The 19017-nt window shown below is 37.8% G+C and overlaps 1 pseudogene; it reads left to right on the plus strand.

Moving 5' to 3' along the window:
• Positions 1–18808, plus strand: part of LOC123816414 — a 162876-nt pseudogene extending 144068 nt beyond the window's left edge.
• The last annotated feature ends 209 nt before the right edge of the window (positions 18809–19017 follow it).

The following is a 19017-nucleotide window of genomic DNA, read 5'->3' on the forward strand; positions in this document are numbered from 1 at the left end:
GGAAACACAGAGAGTCCCAATCAAGAGGAACCCAAAGAGGCCCACCTCAAGACACATCATAATTAAAATGACAAAATTTCAAGACAAAGAGAGAATATTAAAGGCAGCAAGGGAGAAAAAGGAAGTAACATACAAGGGAGCCCCAATAAGGCTAACAGCTGACTTCTCAATGGAAACACTTCAAACCAGAAGAGAATGGCAAGAAATACTCCAAGTGATGAGAACCAGAGGTCTGTAACCAAGGCTACTTTATCCAGCAAGGCTCTCAGTCAAGATAGAAGGCCAAATAAGAAGCTTCCCAGACAAAAGCAGTCTAAAAGAATACACCTCCACCAAACCAGCTCTGCAAGAGATCCTAAAGGGACTGCTTTAAGGAAGGGAAGGAAAAGAGAGAGAAGAACACTCGTACATAAAAGACAATGAATAAGTACCTATCAATAATAACCTTAAACGTAAATGGATTAAATGCTCCAATCAAAAGACACAGAATAGCTGAATGCATAAGAAAAAATGACCCACCCATATGCTGCCTACAAGAGACCCACCTCAGAATAAAAGACCTGCACAGGCTGAAAGTAAAGGGCTAGAAACAAATCTTCCAAGCAAATGGACAGGAAAAAAAAGGCGGGGTAGCAATACTCATATCAGACAAAATAGACTTCCAAAAAAGGTCCATAAAGAGAGACCCAGAAGGTCACTTCATAATACTCAAGGAAAAAATCCACCAAGAAGACATAAATCTTGTAAATATATATGCACCCAACATAGGAGCACCCAAATACATAAAGAAAATCTTAGAGGACTTCAAGAAAGATATGGACAGCAACACAATTATAGTGGGGGATTTTAACACCCCACTATCAAAAATGGACAGATCTTCCAAACAAAATATCAACAAAGATGTTGTGGCATTGAACAATACTCTTGATGGAATGGACTTTACTGATATATACAGAGCCCTCCATCCAAAAGAAGCTAAATACACATTCTTTTAAATTGTACACGGAAAGTTTTCAAAGATTGACCACATGATAGGACACAAAACAAGCCTCAACAATTTCAAGAAAATTGAAATCATACCAAGCATTTTCTCGGACCACAAGGGACTGAAGCTACAAACCAACCACAAGGAAAAAAACCAAAAACACTCAAAATCATGGAGATTAAATAGCATGCTATTAAACAATGAATGGGTCAAGAATGATATTATGGAAGACATCAAAAGGTTTCTGGAAACCAATGAAAATGAACTCACAACAACCCAAAACTTATGGGACACAGCCAAGGCAGTCCTGAGAGGGAAGTTCATAGCAATACAGGCCTTCCTAAAAAGGTTAGAAACATTCCAAACAAACAACCTAACCCTACGTCTACAAGAACTCGAGGAACAACAACAAAGGCAGCCCAGAGCAAGCAGAAGGAAGGAAATAACCAAGATCAGAGCAGAATTAAATGACATAGGGACTAAAAGCACAATTCTAAGGATCACTGAATCCAAGAGCTGGTTCTTTGAAAAGATAAACAAAATTGACAAGCCTTTAAGCAGGCTCATGAAGGAAAAAAGAGAGAAGACCCAAATAAACACAATCAGAAATGAAAGAGGAGCGATTACAACAGATACCACAGAAATACAAAGGATTGTAAGAAATTACTATGAAGAACTGTATGCCAAGAAATTTGAAAACCTAGGTGAAATGGACAAATTTCTAAAAAAATATAATCTTCCAAAACTCAATGAAAGAGAAGCAGAAAGCCTGAACAGACCAATAACAACAAAAGAAATGGAAGCAGTAATCAAAAAACTCCCAACACACAAAAGCCTTGGGCCAGATGGTTTCACAGGAGAATTCTACAAAGCATTTAAGGAAGAGCTAACACCTATCCTTCACAGACTATTCCAAAAAATCCGAAAAGATGGGAGACTCCCAAACTCTTTGTATGAGGCCAGCATCATCCTAATTCCAAAACCAGATAAAGACACAACAAAGAAAGAAAACTTCAGGCTATTATCACTGATGAACATTGACGCTAAAATCCTCAACAAAATACTGGCAAACCACGTCCAACAATACATTAAAAAGATCATACACCATGACCAAGTGGGATTCATTCCAGGGATGCAAGGATAGTTCAATATTCGCAAATCAGTAAGTGTAATACATCACATAAACAAAAGCAAAGACAAAAACCACATGATCATATCAATAGATGCAGAAAAAGCATTTGATAAGGTACAACACCCATTTATGATAACAACACTTGGCAAAATGGGAATAGAGGGAGCATTCCTCAACATAATAAAGGCCATATATGAGAGACCTACAGCCAACATCATTCTCAATGGGCAAAAATTTAAATCTTTTCCACTAAGATCAAGAACAAGACAAGGCTGTCCACTTTCACCGCTTCTATTCAATATAGTACTGGAAATTTTAGCCACAGCGATCAGACAAGAAAAAGAAATAAAAGGCATCCAAATCGGAAAGGAGGAAACAAAACTGTCACTGTTTGCAGATGACATGATAGTGTACATAGAAAATCCTATGGACTCCACAAAAAAACTGCTTGACCTAATAAATGAATTGGGCAAAACAGTGGGATACAAAGTCAATATCCAGAAATCAAAGGCATTTCTGTACACCAACAATGAAACAGCAGAAGCAGAACTCAAGGAAAAAAATCCATTTGAAATAGCAAAAAGAAAAATAAAATACCTAGGAATAAACCTAACCAAAGAGGTAAAAGACCTGTATTTAGAAAACTACATAACACTCAGGAAAGAAATCAAGGAAGACACAAAGAAATGGAAATATATGGACTGGAAGAATTAACATCATCAAAATGTCCATACTACCCAAAGTAATTTACACATTCAATGCAATTCCTATTAAAGTACCAATGGCATATTTCACAGACATAGAACAAACACTTCAAAAATTTATATGGAATCATAAACAACTCCAAATAGCTGCTGCAATTTTGAGAAAGAAGAGTAAAGTAGGAGGGATCATAATACCCGACACTAAACTATACTGCAAGGCCACTGTAATCAAAACAGCCTGGTACTGGCATAAAAACAGGCACATAGACCAATGGAACAGAACAGAGAGCCCAGAAATAAACCCAAGTCTCTATGGTCAATTAACATTTGACAAAGGAGGCAGCAACATAAAATGGAGTAAAAATAGCCTCTTCAACAAATGGTGTTGGGAGAACTGGACAGCCACGTGCAAAAAAAATGAAACTTGAGCACCAACTTACACCATATACAAAAATAAATTCAAGGTGGATAAAAGACTTAAATATAAAACGTGACACCATTAAAGTCCTAGAGGAGAACGTAGGTAGGAAAATCTCAGATATTTCATGCAGAAACCTTTTTACTGACTTGTCTGTCCCCTACAGCAAGGGACATAAAAGAAAGAATAAACAAATGGGACCTCATCAAAATAAAAAGCTTCTGCACAGCTAAAGAAAACAGTATCAAAATTAAAAGAGAACCAACTGTATGGGAAAACATATTTGCCAATGATACCTCAGACAAGGGTTTAATCTCCAAAATATAGAAAGAACTTACATACGACTGCATTCTAAGAAGACAAGGAATCCAATTAAAAAATGGGCAAAGGGTTTGAACAGACACTTCTCCAAGAAGGACATACAGAAAATCCAAAGACACATGAGACGATATCATCGTTTCAATATCGCTATCAATATAGCGAATCAATATCGCTAGCTATCAGAGAGATGCAAATTAAAACCACAATGAGATACCACTTCACACCAGTCAGAATGGCCATCATAAACAAAGCAACAAACAACAAGTATTGGAGAGGTTGTGGAGAAAAGGGGTCCCTAGTGCACTGTTGGTAGGACTGCAGACTGGTACAACCACTATGGAAAGCAGTATGGAACTTCCTCAGAAAACTAAAAATGGAGCTGCCTTTTGACCCAGGAATTCCACTGCTGGGACTCTATCCTAAGAATACTAAAACACCAATTCAAAAGAACCTATGCATCCCAATGTTCAAAGCAGCACAATTTATAATAGCTAGATGCTGGAAGCAACCAAGATGCCCATCAGTAAATGAATGGATCAAAAAACTATGGTACATTTACACAATGGAATTCTATGCAGCAGAAAGAAAGGAGCTCCTACCCTTTGCAACAGCGTGGATGGAGCTGGAAAACATTATGCTAAGCGAAACAAGCCAGGCAGTGAAAGACAAATACCATATGATCTCACCTTTAACAGGAACCTAAACAACAAAACAAAGAAACAAGCAAAATATAACCAAAGACACTGAAGTAGAGGACAGGCTGACAGTGACCACAGGGGAGAGAAGAGGGAATTTCAGGGGAAAATGGTAAGGGTTCACGGGAACAAATTTAAAGGACACATGGACAAAAACTAAGGGGAAGGTGGTAATGGGTAATGGGTGGGCTGGATTGGGAGTAAAAGGAAGAAAACTGTACTTGAACAATGATTAAAATAAAATTAAAAAAAATTAAAATATCAGTGAAGAAACACAAAGCTCTGAACCTCAAAAAAAAAGAAGAAGAATTCATATGTTTTAAAATGTTAGGTCTTTCTAAGTCTAAAAATAGTTTTAGTAAAATTATCAAGCTGATAATAACATTTATATGATGAGGGAAAAAAGAATAGACAAGGACAATTTGAACAACAATAAAAAAAGAGCAGGGAAAAGGTGTGGGGAAGACTTACAGTACCAAGTTATCAAGAAATGTAACTACTGTGGCAATTAAAACAGAGTAATCGTTGTATAAGAAAAGAACTATAGAATACAGGTCTCATAACAGAACCAAGGTTTTATGAAACTTGTGAGAGGTTTGGTCCACACCTCAGAGGAAGAAAAGATGCATATATGTGGGGGAAATTATATAAATGAAAAAAAGAACTTAAATCTGATAGCCTACAGCAAAATAAAAGTCAGGTGGAGTAAATAATTAAGTACATAAAGGCCAACTTTTAAACCTATTACAAGGAAATTTGGGGAGGAGTTCAAAGGAAGATTGTAGGTATACAGCACAGTTTTTGACTTTCCAAATTCCCCTTAAAAAAAAAAACAGAAAAGGAGACTAATAACAAAATATTCAGCCAAAATCTACATCAAAACTAAACAAAAAAATATCTCTATAAACCCTAAAATTTGGGGCATTGAGGTTAAGCTGGCTATCGCAAGCCTCCCATCGGTACTGGCAACTGTGTGGGAGGAAGCAGAGTAGACAAAGGGATTTCTGACCGCTGGGAGAACTGCAGGACTCGGACACTGAATTGCTCAAAGACCCAAAATAAAAGAGTCCTTTCCGGAAAGCTCAGTGGGCCATGTTTAGAACAACACCAAAATAGGTACTGGCTTCATGGGCTCCAAATTGTGGTGAGTGCTAAGTGACGGCAGCACTTCAGACTATGCAGGTCAGTTTATGCCTTAGGAAAATAGGAAATAAAACAACTAAAGCTCCCTTGTAGGACAAAGATCGACCTCCAGGAGAATCTTCTGGGAGTAGAAAGTAAACTGAGCAGGATGGAGACAACAGGATCAAATGAAAGAAAAGATCCAGATAAAATTAAACAAGGAGAACAGAGAAGGTAGATCACAGATAGTAGATCATATATTTGAAGACTTCATATTAATAAGAGAAAGTTCCATAATTGTGATGCTAGAAAAACTATTGACCAACATTCCTCTTCTGAGATTTTTAAAAACCCCATCTCACTTAAACACGAATAAGAACAAAGACTGTGGTCCAGTCGTGTACAGAGTTATTGTAAGATAAAAGAAAATAATGCACAGAACCATACAGCAGGATGTATCATGAGTTTTTGTTTTGTTTGGTGTGTTTACTTTTTTTATATTCCACATATGAGTGCAATGATAAGATTTTTGTCCTTTTCAGTCTGAGTTATTTGACTTAGCATGATATCCTCAAGATCCATCATGTTGTCACAAATGACTATAGTGCATTTTTTTTATGAGTAGTATTTCATTACAGCTATATCACATTTTCTTTATCCATTCACCCATCCATGGACAAACAAACTAACATAAAAAACTCACAGATAGGCCACAGAATGATGGTTACTGGAGGAAGAGAGGGTGGTGGAGAGGTGAATTGGGTAAAGGGAGTCAACATATGGTAATGGAAGGAAACTAGACTTTTGGCAGTGAGCACGCAGTAGAGTAAACAGACATCATTATACTGTTGCACGTATGAAATTCATATAATGTTTTAACCAATGTTACCTCAATAAATATGTCTCTGGTCCATATAGCCAGGGAGTGATGGATCTGAAAAAGAAAGTACATTCTGAATCCAGGTTCAGTATTTCTCTCATTTCATTTCCTGTTCTTTCTTTCTTCCTGCTCTATATGTCTTTTAAAATGTTTTTCTTCCCTTTACTTTCCTTCTCCCTTAGTATTATTTTATTTTTTAAAGTCAAGTATTTTAGAACCTGAGGCTTAGGTGCCAGTCCGTTCAGCCTAAAGGTGGTTATAAACTTGCTGTTTAAATATTTTTATAAGGTTTTATTTATTTTTAGAGAGAGGGGAAAGGAGAGAGACAGAGAGGGAGAAAAACATCAATGTGTGGTTGCCTCTCATGTGGCCCCCATTGTGGATTTGGCCCAAAACCCAGGCTTGTGCCCTGATTGGGAATCAAACCCATGACCATTTGGTTTGCAGCCTGTGTTCAATCCACTGAGAGACACCAGCCAGGGCACTTACTATCATATTTTTTTCTTGGTAGAGAGAAAGGTACTGTGAAAAAATAGATGGATGGATGGATAGGAGGGTGCATGGGTTAATGAACCTCTTCAAAATAGGCAATCAGATTGCTGTAAGGTATCAACTGGTAGGTCAGACATCAGAGGTTGTTGCGCGTGGGTCACCGGCCAGCAGTGACCACGGAAAGCTGTGGATGGCTCGACAATACGCGAGAAAAAACACACATGCACAGAGACAAACTAGTTTCTGTGGGGAAGTAGGGACGAAATGGCCAACCCCCCCCAGTGGGGAGCGCGCTGATTTACCGTCCATACCTGCTTTTATTAGGCTCATTTTGCATAATAATTCAGGTAAAGTGCAGTACTCATTAGGGGAAGTAAGGAACTATAGAAAACAAAGAACTCTGCCGGTCTATTGAGTTGGGGGTCAAAGAGCTGTAAGACTGAGGAACAAACTAACTTCCTCCTAAGACCCTTCTCATTCAACTGAGAGCATTCTAAACAAAGAAGGTTTCACAGTAATTTACATGTTCTTTCTTAGGCCTGATCACCCCGGGAAATCCGCACTTCCCAGTACCGAGCTGTACTACCCTGTCATTGTTTTAGGCCTAGGTGGAGCAAGGGAACTAGGTAACCAAGAGATAAGGAGATTTTCTCCCAGACGCTGAGAACTCAGGCTATGTCAAAGCCGAGGAGCGAGGGTCCATCACCCGCTTTTGCTGCAGCCCCCCCCCCAAGTCCTTCTTTTTGGGGGGCCTCCCAAAGTGATCGTGCCTGGCTTAGGTCGTTCCCCCCGTGGGGAATCTTACCCGTCTTTGGCTAACCGACCAAGCTTTTGGGGGTTCAGTTATGAATAAAGCAGCAGAAGCAGCATTCCTGCCAGGAAGATAAGCTTTTGTCTCCTTGCTGGCTCACGGTTCTAAGGGCGTTCCCTTAGCCTTAGCCTAGGCGGGGGTTTCAGCCTCTGATACCAGTCAGGGCAGTTCCCAACAAGAGGTCATCTGGCTTCTCTTGATCCTCATCTTATGGCTTTGCTCTTTTGATTACTGCTCTCAGCACACTGGCCTTCTTGCTATTCCTCAAATAGGACAAGCCCATCTGTGCTCTCCATTCACTATTACTCCATTCAGAATTCTCCTCATAGCCCTTTGCTTAAGAAGAACTTTATTTAAATAGCATCACTCACTCCTCTTATTATCATCCTTCTCTGCTGTTTTTTCTATAGCTATTATCGCCATCTGGCACAGTATAAATTTTATTGGTTTATTTGTTCTTTGCCTTTCCGCACTAGTGTAAACTCCATTACGGCAAGGATTATAGTCAGTGTGTTCTTTGTAATAGTGTAAGAGTAATTTTATCTGACCCCAGTGATCAGTTAGCTTCTTGTGTTGGATCTACAAATAGTCACATTCTAGATAAAGGAAAGAAATATATATTCAGAATATAAAAGTGAATGCCTACTTAGAAACTCCAAAAGGTGTTGGTGTGGGGAGAGGGGCGAGAATGGGTTGTAAAATAACAGGGTTCCTTAAGGAAGAAAGGAATTAAAAGGAAGCAGTAATTGCAATTGAAACTCACGTTTCAAGTGATGTTTTAAACCTTTGGAAATGCACTTACTGTCTTTTTGGTTAACCAAGGTCACAGATCATTGTAACTTAGTAGATATCCCAGATCACCCCACAGCAAATCAAGAAAGCAGTAGCAGACACAAGAGAATCCAGCTCCCCCTGCAGCATCATCCAGTGGCCCTGAGTTCTTGACTCAACCAGGAAATTTATCTGAAAAGGTCATAGTTGTTTGGGAAAAGCAAAAAAGTACTGAAATCCAAGCCAGTGTCCACTCATTAATCAAGCCTAAATGAAAACATTGCTTCTGGATCTAGAGGAGATATCTTCTATATAAACTAGAGGTATTTTGTATGTGGAAAGAAGCTTTCATTTTAGCAATTACATCAATATTTTAAATGTTATAACGTACCAAGGAAAAGGAGTGGGAAATAATACAGAAAAAAAGCTTGCACCAAAAATAAAAAGAAAGTATATATGTAAATTGAGGATCACTGTAAATTTCTGCCTCCTTATTAAACCAGCTACTGTTTCACTAAATATGGTGAAAGTATTTTTTCTATATTTTATCAGTCTTTTTCATCATTTATTAAATAGTGTAATATCCTGTATTAGAAAACCATAACTGCATTTGATTAAAAAATAAAAACTAAACTTTTATAACAATGGAAATAGAAACTACATATTTATAATGTGGCCTCTTCCCACATAACTCAGATTTGGGTCAATGCAATTCCTGATTCAGTATTTGACATTTGAAGAGTTTTAGCTTATTTGAGGACTTTTTTCCTCTGCTCCAAAATAACTGCTCCAAAGAACTAATACACAAGTATGTCTCTTGGCAATTTATTACTGAGTGCCCACAATGCTAAAGACAAATGCAGGCACTCTTTCCTCTCAGGCTCCACTGCCCCCTGTATGCATGATAGCACATTTCACATTGCAGTTAAGCTTCCAACCCTTGGGAGCTAAAACTTCTTAATTTCATTACTATTATGGTGCCTGGCAATATTAAGTACTTCTTTGAATAACTTTTAAATTGATAAGTGAATAATGGATAAACCAGTCACCACTAGGAATGTGAAATTGTGTTAAGACTCAACTGATCTTACAAGTTAGCTGAATAGATAAGATATTCAAAATTAAATAACAATCCAAGAGTTGAATTTTCCCAGAGGCTAAACTCTTACAGAGAAGAGTACCTGGACCATAACTATTGTGAAAGGAAGAAAGGCAGGACAGTGTGCTCGGTAAGAGTTTAGGCTCTGAAATCAGATGGAATTTGTTTGTTGCTTCATTCTACAATTTGGTAGAATGGTCAAAAGCCAATGACACCATCACTCTTACTGAAATAAAAGACAAAGTTAAATGTATGACTTATTATGTCAAGGGAGGGTAATCCTGATCAGGCTCTGCTGATCTTTGATAAAATTTTGGGAAAGCAAGTAGTTCTTGGAGACTTCTAGAGGCATGTAGAAGCCTGACTACTGGGAGATAAGACTGTTGTTGATTGGTTGAAACTCAGAAATGTGTTTATTAGAGTAAGTCTTGACTGGCTGACTTTCAGGAGAAAAAGGCTGGCCCCGTTTGGTTGGTTTATAAAAGTATACCCACTGGTTTAAAAACAGTTCTGTTGACTATTTGTTGCCATGGCTGTAGAGCAATTAATCTGTTTTTACATTTGTGAAAATTTAACTTTTCTATGTTATGTATAAAACTCACTGGGATTTTATAGGAATTTTTTTTAAAATTTCAGCTAACCCTGGCTGATGTGGCTCAGCAGATTGAGTTCCAGCCTGTTAACCAAAGGGTCGCTGGCTCAATTCCCAGTCAGCACACAAGGCTGGGTTGTGGACCAGGTTCCCAGTTGGGAGTGTGAAAGAGGCAACCACACAGTGATATTCCTCTCCCTCTCTTCCTTTCTCCCTTCCCCTCTCTCTAAAATAAATAAATAAAATCTTTAAAAATAAAATATCAATTAATATGGTACCTTATTTACAAGGCCTAAGACAGATTAAATAGGTTTGTATTATCTAGGATTCCACTTTTCTTCTACTCTACCTTACTTAACTCACCTAGGATTCTAAAGGCATGAGATAATGCCTTCAGAGAGAATATGCTCCAGAGCTCTAGGAGAATAGGTGGAGATGTGACAGGCTAGATTATCATCTTCCACCTTGTTACAGATCATCCATTCCCTTACCATATCACCCACCAAATAACAGAGTCTGTTCCCCACTTCCATTGATACTGGCATTGGCCATGTGGATTACTTTAGCCAATGGATGGCTGCAGATGTAACATACAAAGTTTTAGGCTTGCTTTCAGGATTTTGGCTTGGAATTTGAATTTCTGTCATCTACCAGGAGAGTAACATACTCCATCCAAGAAAAACAGGGAAACACATAAAGCAGTCCTGGACCCAACATGCAGATTGAAGCCAAGCCCAAGTCACCAACAGCCCCTTGACTGAAAAAAAATAAATATTTGTTGGTATGAAGCCACCAAATTTTGAAGTTTGTTATGCAGCAAAAGCTGACTAATATATAAGGGAAAGACATGAGGTGAAGCTTGGATGATTATAGAACAGAAAGGAGAAATGGAGCAGGAATGGGAGTAAAGAACCAGGGGAGTAGATTAGCCTAAGGAAAATATTGCCATTACTTTGTTTTCCTTCAGCTGTAAAAGAAACATTAATACATTAATACTTTCTCTCCTCTTAGGTACAAAGTAACACTAACATAGAGCAATCTTTCGTCTGCCACATTATCTATATTATAACAATATTTTCCTAGGATATGGATTCTAAGACTTCTAGGAATGAACTGTCACACTTTCAAACATTCTATCAGTTAAGTTTCTCTGGATGAAAGCAATATGATCTGACATTGGTTAACCCAAGCAAAAAGAAAATCCAGTATGGAATGCTATCTACCTAGCAGCATGAGATAGTCACAATAAAAGTTAGAGCAGCTCTGAGTACCTTTACATGAGCTAATAGACAGTGTCATCAGAGTTAATAAGCTGCAATTATTTTTAGCTTTGTGTCCTTCCCCACGAGTTTCTGAAACCAAGGCCAGTGAGATAGATTGCCCTGCACTATGCCATGCCCTTCAGCACCACCAGTTTGCAAACAATAGGGGAGAGAGAGGTTACCCAGGAAAGAAATCGTTAATTACCGAAAGGGGGAGGGAGACCTGGAAACTAGGTGGCAAACATAACAGATGTACAAAGGGACAGTTCTTGTTTGGGTTTTTTCATTAAAATGTACTTTGTGGTGCCTTTCTCAGAGTTTGGCCCAGAGTGGGCCAAATAAATATTTGTTAAACAAATATTGAACAAATGAACCTAGAATAATCTTGGTCTCATTGACAATCCCCTCTTTTCCATCTTTTATAAAATAGTGATATCAATATGTCCTATTTTCCTTTCATTTGTCTCAAAAATTCCTTGGGGTACATGACACAAATCATTCAGAAAATTTAATGTTTTACATAAACAAAAAGGAGTTGATATTTTTTGTCTACAATAACTCACATTTCTTTGGCATGTCCAGTGAGCTAGCCACCATGCCGAGTACCTTACATAATCATTCCATTTGCTCTCCAAACCCTATGCAGTAGATGATTTTATACACTCCTCCTTTGCTTCCATTTTACAGAGGCAAAAATAAGGTGTAAGGAATGGTATGTGAGTTTGTTCAAGGTGACATAGTAAATCACAGAGTACGTATTTGAATAAAAAATTTCATGATTTCAAAGAGCAGTCTCTTAACCATTTCACTCAGTCTCTCGGATTTTCTGATCCAGAAAGAACTTGCAGGTTTTAGAATTATCAGTGTCAGCACACATTATCTTAAATATTAGTGTGCAATATTGGGAAAGTGGCTCATATCATTTGAGCCTTCTCATTTAAATTATGAAAAAATTATATTATGAAATCAAGTATCATACCTTTTAGGAATTATTATCTTTTATTAAACTAATATTAAAACTCTGACTAACTTCCAGAACAGCTTTGGTTATTAGGTCAGATCCATTTTCCATAAGACCCCTGTTAATTTATGAGTGTACAGTTAATTTCTTTCATATTTTCAGATTCCAAGAATTTTACAATGACATCCAAAACAAAGATCTTTTTTAAAAAGATTTTATTTATTTATTTTTTACAGAAAAGGGAAAGGAGGGAGAGAAACATCGGTCACTTGCCTCTCACTTACTTCTTGCATGCCCCCAACCAGGGACCTGGCCTGCAACCCAGGCACATGCCCCAACCAGGTATCGAACCAGCGACCTTTCAGTTTGCAGGCCAGTGCTCAATCCACTGAGCCACACCAACCAGAACCAAACAAAGATCTTTCTGAAAGCAAAATTTAAATTTAACAGTTTAAATTATGTTTGCCAGATTACATCTCAAATTTAGATACTCTTCTCAAAAGATTAGAATGCAATGAAGTTAAACTGTTTATATTGGGAAATTTTGAACTTTTAAAAGAAAACCTCTTCAGTCACCATCGGTTCATCACTATTTAAAACAGTTCATGTGTATTTAATGGTATGAGGTTCTCTTTCCTCACACACTGTGATGGTGTTATTATAGTAACAACTTTGAAAAAGTATACTTTGTTCTCACTTTTGCACTTCTTCTTTATAACATTCTTAATTTATCTACAGAGTCAAAAGAAAAGCAAAAATAGAATCCTTTCTTTTTCCCCACTTAAAATGCTATTGCTAAAAGATTTGGACTCCTGAATTATTTTGTTGAATAATAATTTAAACTTTCACTTTGGTTCAACAAAATAGGCTTTGAGGAATTAGTAAATGTGGCTTTTAAAAGTGAGGAAGTACTTTGAACTAGTAATTATTTATCAACTACAATGCTTCCAGCCACCATTAAAAAAACCACACAAGCCAGTGATCCCATTTCTGGGAATGTATCTGAAGAAACACAAAACACTAATCCAGAAGCATATATGCATTGCTACATTTACTGCAACATTATTTATCATAGCCAAGATCTGGAAACAGCCCAAGTACCCATCATTACATGTGTGGATAAAAAAGCTGTGGTACATTCACACAATTGAATACTACTCAGCCACTAACAAAAAAAAAAAAAAAAAGGAAATCTTACCTTTTGGGACAGTGTAGGAGACTGTTCTGTGTGGCATGGGCCCAGCTCCCCCTCAGAGATGCACGGGACCCACGCCCACAGATAGGTTCTCCCATGGGGAATCAGGTCTGCAATGTGCCTAGGCCGCTTTGAGTTGTGCTATTGCTAAAAAACTCCCTCACCTTGAATTGAGGACATTAACTGCAAAGCAACTTCCTAAAATTCATGCTAAACCTTCCAAGGAGTGTAACTGGTTCAACCACTTTTGCCTTTCCGTTTGCAAATATCCCCCTTCTGTGATGGGAGTAGTGGCATTGGCTCCTTCATTTCCTATAAAAGGTAACCACCTAAAGCCAACCTGTGCATAGTAAATGATGACTGTCATGTAATGGGCGAAGAAACCCAATAAAGGCCTGTCATGGCAGAGGCCTCGGCTTTTGCTCGCCTTGAGAGAAAAGCCATGCTGTCCCTTTTCCTCCACAGGACTCGGTAGTCCATGTGAATGTCTCATTTCGTCCATAATGATGTGGACATTGCAGGTCGGTGTCTGCATCACGACAGCATGGATGGACCTGGAGGACATTATGCTGAGTGAAATAACCCAGTCATAGAAAGACAAATACCATACGATTTCACTCATATGTGGAACCTAATGAACAAAATAAACTAACAAACATAGTAGAAACAGACTCATAGACACAGAGAAGAGACTGACAGCTGTCAGAAGGGAGGAGGAGGGGGGCTGGATGAAAGACAGAAAAGGGATTATGCAAAATATATATATACACACATACATATATTCATCTACAGGTGTATATCACATAGACATGGACAGCAGGGTGTGTGGTAGGTGGAAGTGGGCAAAGATGGGGGAATGGGGAGGGAAAGAGACTTCGGGATGATGGGTGCATGACACAGTGTACAGATTTTTTTTGTCTTCTGCAACTGAAACCTTTAAAGTTTTGTGAACGAATGTCACCCCAATAAATCAATAAAAAATAAAATTAAAACACACAAGTCAGTTTCTTAAACAATAAGAAATTCTATTAACAGGAAGTTCTATTAACAGGTAGAGAAGCTCCTAAGTTGTTGAATTCAGCAGCTCATCAATATCAGGGATCTGGTAGCGTCATCCATACACTGATTTTCATCCGTGAGCACATGCCCTCTTGGTTACAAGAGGACTTCAGCAGCTCTGGGCATCACATCTCACAGGCAGAAGAAAGGAATGTCCCTTCCTCCTTTTTTTCAAAAGTTCCTCAGACAGGCTTTCCTCTAAGTTTACTGGACAGAAGTGATTCACTTGATTATTCTTAAATCCATCACAGACAAGCAGAATGAAACCAATGCCTTAGGACAATTAAAATTCATTCCCTAGGCTGAGAAAAGACCCAGGCATCCTTGAAACCTATGGCCCCAAAGGATAAAATTGGATTTAATACATACATAGCATGAGGAAAAAATTACTATTGAATAAATAATGGTATCTACCATAGGTTTTTAGCTAGTTTTATAACTTAATTTTTTTTCAAACTTTAGATATGTATTTTAATTCTCAAAACAATCTGCAAAGATGGTAAATAACTGATTATTCTTATTATACAAATGAGAAAACAAAGGCACAGAGAAGTTAAGAGTTTTGCACAAGGGCACAAAAGTGATAAAAAATAACAAATAAATAAAACAAACCTTGAATCTGTATCATATTCAGTTTTTGTGTTTTTTAATATTTTATTGTATTTTTCCATTACCATTTAGTCCTTTTAGATTCCCCTTCCCCCGCAGTCACCACACTGTTGTCCGTGTCCATGATTCCTTTTTCCTTTGTGCTCAATTCCTCCACCCCATAACCTGGCCCCAGAGTTTGGATTAGAACTCACGCTGCTTGGTTTCTTGCTCAGTTGCCTCTAAATGATAGACTTTTTGTCCTTTTTCTTTCACATCATCACACCTAAGTCTCTGAGATCAATCCAGTTCCCTCCATTCTTCATGGTAGAGGAAACTGTCTTCAGCATTCAAGTGGCTTATATAGAAAATTATGAAAAGAAGGACAAAAGCATCAAGAAAATATTCAAGATATAAAGACAATAAGTCATTCAATAAGCCCCCAAAATTCCTGAAACTTGTCTTAATTTAATATCCTGCAGTTGCCAGCAAGATGCATGCATGGTTAGTTGTGAGGAAATAATAGGAAACTGCTAGCAAAATTGAATCTCAAAAACAAATGTGCTATGTAAGAGAATTGTCCAAAATGTACCCAACATGGCATGTCAGTTTTATAACAGAGCCTAATTCAAGCAATTGTTCATCATGGGCTAAATATCAAACACATTTATATTCTTACAAAGATGTCACAGTAAGCTACCATGTGCAAATAATATATATAAATAAATATCAAAGTGCTTCTATGAAGGGCCTGGGTTTGGGGGAAACATAATTTCTTATCACATATTAGATATTCAACAAATATCTGTTAACTGGATAAATGAATATGTACTTCAAATCTGATTATATAATTGTGTGTCTCCTGGCTGTCCATTTTTGATGTACTTGAAAATTATCTTTCTTCTTTACTATCCTACAGAGTGAAACAAAAAGTGGATTTTTAATTTAATACCATCTGAATCAATGGCCAGTGTTTCAATTTTTCTACTGACATAAACACTATACATTGAGAAATATTATTTCCTTAGATAAACAAGCTGCTCTAATAATTTTCTAATAAAATTTCATAGAAGTCTCCAAAAAGAAAGGGAAATGGAGAGGCAGAGAGAGATAAATAAAGAGAGAAAAAGAAAAAGGAATTGAGCTATGCCTGCAGTGTGATTCCTCTAGCGCTGCCTCTCAGGGCTCAGAACAACTTCGTGCCTCCGAGCCTTATGTCTTCTAAGATCCATAGTTTAGTTTCCTGCGTGGACTGCTGACGTCTGCCGTCCTTGAACATCATTTTTCCGCCCATTCAAATTACCTCTACCAGGTGCTGCTTTTTCTCTACCCACCCTCTGCCTGGCAGAGTGTGTCTTCTTTGACCCATATACAAAATAGAAAGCAAAAGATTGGGATTGCTTTCCATGACCTGTCTTTTCATGTCTCCTTAGCTGAAGCATGAAATATTAAGCATAAAGCAGAGTGCACTTTTTTTTAACTTCTTTCAACCAAACTATCATTTTTGCAGCATCCACTAGAGAACATCTATACAAGTTCCACAAATAATAAAAGAAGTGGGGAATTCTAAGAAGACACTTAGCTTTTGTATACAGCTCTATTCCTGGAAGACTACTAAGATTTGGAATTAAGAGATGAAAAGGAGGAAAGCTATAAATATAGCAAGACTGGAAACTACTATTTCAGGAATTAGTTGGTTTTCAAGTGCATTAGTCAAGAGCATTTATTTACCTAACCTTGACATGTTTTGTGATTTGTACTCATTTGTTCTGTTCTGTCATCAGAAAATAATTTCGACCACAGTCATCATTGCCACTGTGTTATTTTGGCAGTCAGGTATAAAATCATCATTGTGGTATTTTTACATATTTTATTTATGCTACCACATACGGCTCTCTTTAATCTCTTTTACATTTTACAGCCTATTTTAAAACCTATACTATATTCTATTTTCTTTTCTGTTTTTCCCCCCACAATTATCCTCGGATAAAAGCTTTAAGGATTTCACTACTGTATTGCAAACTCTGTCTCCTGTCCTGGATGATTACAAGAGGTTCTTCAGAATCTCAGTGGCTGCATCCACAGCTCCCGAGGGCCCTGACTCCAACTCAGCAGCACAACTTGCAAGTTTATCTGCTTCTTTAATATTGTATCCAAAGCAAGGTGATTTTTTTACCTGACTTGGTTTTTCATTTAAAAGATAAATATTCCTGTCTGTTACAAACACCTTAGACCAATACTTATAAGAAATCCAATCCAGAGCAACGACTATTTATTATAGGTTAATAGTAAAAAAAATAAAAAATAAAAAATAAAAAAACATAAAACCTAAGAGATAGTATAGATCTCTTCCCCCAATGATTTTACATCTGCATAGAACTATGATGTCCTAAATTAAAAAGAAAAAGCCTGGGTAGATAACTTTAAATTTTTTTTCAGCTCTATGGTTCTGTGATTCTGTTAAGAACAAAGGTGAGGCTTCTACGGTATGGTCAGTGACATCAGCTAGCACTCGGGAAAGAGCAGACTACAAGAGTCTCTTTCCAACAGACTCATCTTCGACTTTTGCTCACACACACACGCACACACAAAAGCAGGAAAAAAATTATTATTCCTTTTATAAAAATAAGAAGAAAATATACTAAAAAAGGAACCTGAACTTTAGTAACAGCTGTAACAATCCACAGCAATGGTGGAAGAAGATATTTAATTCAGCTGATTTTCTGTGGTTGTTGGCTGTTCACTAGTCTCACTGAGAAGCTACAGGAGGTTTGGTTCTCCAGGGAGCAACCTGAGGCAAATTGAAGATTTGGGAATCTTCACACAATCCCAAGATTCAAATGGGACATACTTTGGAAGGATGGGCAATGCTCAATCATAAGTGTGACAGAAGCCGACAAGCAGGAAACTCAGGCACTCATCAAAAACAGCGTGTTTGTCTCCGAGAGATGCCTCACGTTGAGGACGCATGGCGCCCCCTCGATGACAGCTCTGGTTCTCCTGCTGAAAGTTGCTAGAGAATCACAGTGGGATTGGTGCAATGCAAAGCTTCTTTTATTCTTGTAAGAACTTCATGAAGCCTCTCACTAAGGATACCCACAGCAAAATTTCCAGGAGGAAGTAGTTTCTTAATTCAACTTTCCCAAGTAGAGCAGCATTTTGTATGGCACGTATGAATTCTGATTGTTGATACCTGTATACTTTAGATTTCCCAGTTGGTACTTTTATACTTTTGGCCGGTCAACCAGGTCAAATCCTGGAAATTCCGATGAGGGAGCTTGACCCAGCTCCAGATTCATGTGAAAGATGGTGTTACTGCCAAGGATGTCATCATGAGAATTGAATTTGTGACCTGACGCCAGGTCCTGTCATTGAAGCCACAATGTTTAATCCTTGTGGGAATTAGATGAATGGCATAAAATTGGATGGAACTTATCAGACTATTCACATCACTCCAGAATTAGAATTTTCTCATGTTAGCTTTGAAACAAACTTCACTCAGACCTCCTACGATGCCTGATTAGGAAAGCTGTGGAAGTCCCCAAGCCAGGAAAGTCTGTGACCACCTTGTTTGTAAACCAGAGCTCTAAATGTGGCACAGTGCTGTCTTCACCAGAATACTGAAGGCTTTAAACATCTTGATTGCTATAGTGCTGTGTTCAATGAGGATAACTTTGTTTTCACCAGCTTCGCTAAGAAGTAGCAATAAGAGCAGAGTTGATTAAGAAAAACGAAGAAGAAAAAAACACAAAAAGAAAACACCCATAGAAGATGGTAGTGGCTGCTTCTTAGATATTGATACTGGGGAGTGTGTTTTCCATAACCACCACCTGGTAGTGGGCAGAAAGTTCTAGGTGCAATGATAGGGTGGCCGTATTGAGTTGTATGCATTATTATATCAAAGAGTTGGATATCTTGCATGAATGTTCT

Source organism: Phyllostomus hastatus, unplaced genomic scaffold (genome assembly GCF_019186645.2).
Source record: "Phyllostomus hastatus isolate PE091 unplaced genomic scaffold, TTU_PhHast_1.1 phas_contig_209, whole genome shotgun sequence".
Lineage (NCBI taxonomy): Eukaryota > Metazoa > Chordata > Mammalia > Chiroptera > Phyllostomidae > Phyllostomus > Phyllostomus hastatus.